The sequence below is a fragment of the Coturnix japonica genome, chromosome 2 (assembly GCF_001577835.2).
Source record: "Coturnix japonica isolate 7356 chromosome 2, Coturnix japonica 2.1, whole genome shotgun sequence".
Taxonomy (NCBI): Eukaryota; Metazoa; Chordata; class Aves; order Galliformes; family Phasianidae; genus Coturnix; species Coturnix japonica.
The window spans coordinates 42,758,888-42,764,694 of record NC_029517.1 but is presented as its reverse complement, the minus strand read 5'-3'; positions in this window follow the sequence as shown (position 1 = coordinate 42,764,694).

The window sequence follows — 5,807 nt, the reverse complement described above, 5'->3', positions numbered from 1 at the left end:
CCCATGTTAGAATGAGGACTGAAGAAAATTCCCTCAATGCTAAGCGCCATAATAATAACACAGGTCCTCAATGTCTTTTATAGTCTCCTTTGAACATGCTAAGTCTGTTTTTCACTGCTCTTTCATGAGGGGGTTTGGAAGGGGCTTCCCTTGTGCACTTCTCTTTCTCTCCCTGCAAGTTATTCTCTGAAAGCCAAACTGCAAATTGTTCTTAGGCTAGTTTTTAAGGGGATAAATAAAACCAGACACAAGCCTAGGAGCTGCATGGCAGGGTTTGGAGTGAGACTGGTAGCCTATCTGAAGTGTATCTATTCCACTGAATATAGCATTGGCAACAAACAGGAGGAGCTAGATGCCATTGTGTTGCAGAAAATGTATGACATACTTGCCAATACTGAAACATGGTTTTGTTCTTCAGTGACCATCTGTAAGCTCTAAGGGACAGGCAGGGAAGCAGGAATGGTGGGGTGGTTCTGTATGTGCAGGCTGTTTTGGTCAAGTGGATCTCACTAGTGGCCATGGTAAAGAAGCTGAATCCTCATGGACAACTATCAGGGGAAGGCTTTTTCAGATAGGTAAAGATTGTTTCAAATCAACATGAGATAACCAAAAGCACTTTTTTGGACAGTTTTCCATTTGAAAGTTTTAATGTATAAGCGCAGTTTTCTTTCAAATGGGGTGACATAGGAATTTATTCTGGCTGAAGACTTTGACTGGGAGTAAATGATTCCAGCTTTATAGAGAATAATAATTCTTGATATCGCTATATTCTATGAAGGCATGATACAAGTAGGTGTCTCCCTGCTTTCTCTTATCTGCTGACTTAAACTTGCATGGCCTGGAAGCTGTGAAAAAAAAAGAGATTTACTGATGAGATTTTTCTAGTCTGAAGATGTCATTTAAAGGATATCAGTTGACCACTCTGGAATATTAGCAAGTAATCCATCATCAACTGATCTCCACAGTCATGAATGAAACAACAGTACCAAAGATCAGCACCACCACAATTTGCTGTATTGAGGGCAGATGAACTGCTTTTCCGTGTCTGTATATCTGCTTGTTTTTATGTGTCTCTCCCTATTTCCTATGTTCTTTTGCTCTTTTTTTGTAGCTGTTGCTTATTGTTGTCTTGCATGTAACACTAATTGTTATTGCTCATGAGAAAATGTTACATCTAGGTAGAGTATTAGTTGTTACAAAAGCTCTCAATAAAATGATTTGTAGTATTTCCCTGAGTTTTGGATTACTGAGACCCTTGCTAAATAGGGAAATCACAACTCGATACAGAAAAAGATTTATCTCCCTTGAAATCCACCAAATGAGGTGAGACAAGGCTAATAGGACGACATCCTGTTAAGAGTCTTTTATTAACTGCCAAATGCATGAAGACCATTTAGAGATAGTCTCGCATTTACTAGCCCTTATTCTAGAGAGGGAATTCAAGTTATAATGCCTTAGCTGCAATAAAATATAACAGAGTCTTATCACATCATAGAACATTCCTGGAGTGTATGGTAGATCACTTCCTGACACATGGTTAAGTCAGAGGCCATTAGAAAAAATGTTATATTTTATAACATAATTTATAACATTCAGAATCCAGGTTACACTGATTGCTTCCTTTTAAGGCATTGAGCTTATACTACACTGTAACACTCGTCCTTTGATACATCTTGCAAATGCCCAGTAATGTTACAAAGGCCTTTATTTTAGGTATTCGGGTGATGTGAGTAGATCAAAAAGCCGTATGAAATTAATTATCTCTGGATTTAATGACTTAGGGTTGCAGAGGGCTGTAGAAAGAATATTCTGCAACAAACAGGCTATGGAGAGAGTTATGTATGACTCTATGAAGTTCCACTGACTCTCAGATGCTACAGGCTTGTTTGTGGAGTAAGAATCAGACCAAAATCTGGTAGTGCATTTCTTCACGGCTACAAATGCCTTTAAGGTTTACGAACACGCAGCCGATGAGCAGAGGCGGCGCTGGCAGGCGGCAGTGCCCGGCTCCCGCTAGGGCAGCAGGCCGGGACGCGGCCACAGAGGGCTAAGTGGCCCACGGCCCCGCTCAGGATGAGGGGCGAGCGGCTGAAGGCTGAGCACCCCAAACCAGCCCCTTTCCTGTGGAGAAACGCTGCTTTTTGGACAGCGTGGCCCCCGCCGTACGTCAACGTGCCCGCACGGATGGAGCAGAGCCGTGTCTGTGGGGAGTATCGCTGACGGCTGTGCCGGGCTCTCTGTGACAGGCCGAATTGAACCACGGAAAAGAGTGTTTCCTACACGCGGCGCCGAGTGCCCGGGGCGGGAGCGGGGAAAGCGGCGCCGTCTCGCCTCATCCCAGGCGCTGTGCGGCACGGCACGGCGCTACTCACCGGTAACACGGATGGATTCCAGCATGGCGCTCCACCTCCCCAACGCCGTCCCGAGACCCGGCCGGCAGCAGCCGCCCCAGCGGAGCGCCCGCCCTCAGCTGCCGACTACAAGTCCCAGCGTGCCGCGCGCCGATACAGCCCCGCGCTCCGAGCGGGAGGGCCGAGGTGCACGCTGGGAGTTGTAGTACGATACGTCACGCCCCCAAACGCAGAATACCTGTAGCTTCCCCCCTTTGCCGTCACCCTGTACGACCTGTCTGTATGGTCTCTTAGCAGGCTGGAGGAGCCCTATTGCTGTCCCAACCAGGATACCCTCTTTCTTTTGGCCCTGCCAGAGTGAATTTCTTGGCGCTGTTTTACACACAGCCATCCATCCACCTGAGGGGCAGGACCAGCCGCACGGACTGACCTGTTCATCTCATAGTTCTGGCTTCTTTCTTCAAAGAAAAGTAAGAAAAAGAGACGTGAAGGCTCATGTTTAACTCAGTCCCACCTCCCACGTGAGGACAGGGACTGCTCGAGCAATCCATGACCAGGCTGAAGCACCAGAACCAGCTCTGAGGATATTCAGGCTCCATTTCTCTGTCACTGTCACACCCAGTGTCCTCTTTAGCTTGAATTCCTTCATGAGGAGAGGTGATGTGTGCTCTGTCAATGTGCCCAAGTTTCACCTAAAAGAACCTCTTTGCTGGCACAGCTAGAAAAAGGAACCAGCAGGCTTGCCGCCAGCTTTCAGATTGCAGGAGCTGAACAGTTTTAAATATAGCTAGATAAGCTGTCACTAATCAGCGACAAGAATTGCAGGGAAAAACAAAACCGTTTGTGAACTGATTCAAGCAGCGGAAATAATCCACATAGCAGATAAAGAAACAGCGGATGGCTGCTGCAGTATGAAGCAGTGTACCACTTTATCGTAACTCTGCAGTTCTTTTTGCTGCTTGGACTCTCCATTCTCATCTTAGAAATGATGCTTATGCTTGGAAGTCACAGCAATGGAAGTGTTAACTCTGGGTTGTGAGTTACACGCTGACACTCCTCTCCTTGCTCCCTCCAGGGCTTGCCCTTCCATGTTTTCTATGTCCCGTCCCCTTCACCCTGATGCTGGCAAGCCCTTTTTCACTGAGTGCTTGGGCAGTCGCTTACCCCTCAATCTGCTGCCTCCAGCTTTTTTAATTCTTATTTTTACTTTTCTAACCTTTTTGCTTTGCTGGATGGCTTGAAGGTTTCATTAGGTCACGCTAGCTTTAGCAGGAGGATGACAAAAGCAACAGCAGAAGGCACAGAGGAGGGGAGCTAAAAGGCAGCTGCCTTTGTATTCTTCCTTGGCTCCGAGCAAGCTTTGTCACCTTTGGTGATTAACAGTATCACATGGAAAGCACAGTCAACAGAAACATTAAGTATTGCAATACAAAAACAATTCCATATGTACATATGTTTAATGTACCTCTAACTGTTCTGACTCGAAAGGCAGCTTATTTACTGTCTTCTGCCCAGGCAATTTCACCAACCAGGTGATCCCAGCTGACCACCCTCCCACTTGTACTCTTTGTAGAAACTCTTACTGAAACATCTGACGTTGCCAGATGACTGCAGCTGCATCTTTCTTTTCTAGTACATGGCAATGGCAACACATGATTGTAGGGAGCTGTTACACTTACAAATGCTCCTGTTCAATGGGACTGCTATTTTAAGACACCCAGCAGAACACAGCGTGACGTGGCTATGTTAATCATGTTCATTTATCCGCCAAATTTGTTCCTGCTTTATGCCAAGGTGGCTCAATAACATAAAGATAGCCTGAAAATGGGCAGCGTTTTTGCAAGACACGATTTTTGCAGCAATAGATGAGACTCTGTTGTGCTTGGCTGAATGGAGGTCAGCAGAGTCCGGGAGCTGAAGCCCATGCTGTGGACAAGAGGAGACCCTTTGAACTTAACATGTCACCTCATGGGAGCTGTACACCCTCTCATCTAGGACAGATCAATAGAGAAGGAGAGTCTTTGCCTGTCCTGGAAGGTGGTCTTCTGGGAGTCTTGTTTGCAAGGAAAAGTACTGGGCTCAGTGAGGGCAGATCCCAGGGTGTAAGCCCACTTTCTTTTTCCAGATACCAAGTACATACCTGGTACTGCTTCCAGGCTTTGCTCTGCAGATGCTTTCCCTGTCCCTCTCACACAGAAGGAGCAATGAACTCATTTTCATATTCCTTCAGTTAATGTTTTCTCTGTCAAAACTGATTTGAAGTACAAGCAGTGGAAAATATCACGTATATTTAATCCTCTTTAACACAACCAGTTTTATACGGTAACTATATTTATAGTTTCTACTCAAGCAGAGATGATTATATTACAAGTGTCCATTGTGAGTGGCTCTAGGGAAAACATTATCACCATTACATTTTCATAGTGTTTCTTCAAATTTCGGTAGAATTTCTCCCCATTGCATCTGCTGCTATTTATTCAGATACGTTTTTCCTTCCTTCCCCAAACAGAGATAAACAGATTTCCAAAGCAAAACTTATCCTAAAATTCTAAGTAACACCCTCTAGTGTCGACATGTTACTACAGCACAGAATATCTCTCTTTTCTGCTTTTTTGCTGTTGCTACCATATCAGCTTGGGCAGAACTGTATGCATTTTCACTTCAGCATACAAGTGCCAAGACTAAAGCATCCTTTGAAGTATTTAAAAGCAACGTGGTAATCTCTATAAAGGCTAAAGTCCAAGCTTAATTTCAATCTATGTGCTGTTAAAAGTGTGACAAACGTTACTGGTTTTGAACAAGCTTTCAAGAAGTACTACATACCTTTCCAACAATTCTGTTATTTATAAAGGCATATTAAGTGTGCTCTCCAAAACATTTCTTGCCACATGTTAGGATGAAAAGGCTGTTAGCTTATCTCATAGTCATTAAATATTCAAAAGAGTTTGCCTTTTTCTTCTGTGCGTGTCTTAAAATCTCTAATGTCTGTTTAATTTTGGGAATCTGACCTTTTAGCCTGTGAATTAACAACAGTCATCATTCATGATTTTAAAGAGACACGAAGTTTCCTAAACAAGCGATGCATTCTGTTACACAATTCTACCTCTGTTTTAAAACTTGAGGCTCTGAACAGCTTTCTGGGCTTACAAATGCATATTTAAAAGACAAGGGCAGGTATAAATACCTCATGTACAGCTTCCCAGGCCTCTTAGCATGGGCTCAGCAGTGTCCTACAATGAGCAGTGAACACAGCTCTCCAGCTGTGACACACACTAACAACAAGCTGCACCTGGTCAGTATATTTCTGCGTATTTCTGGTCCCCACGGGGCAGAGGGAAACCTCTGCAATAACACAGATAAAGTAGAGAGCTGCATCAAAGGTGAAAGGAGTATTGCACAGCTGTATGTACTGGTGCCTTGTTAGCAGCAGCATCAATCCTACCAGTGCCAAATGAT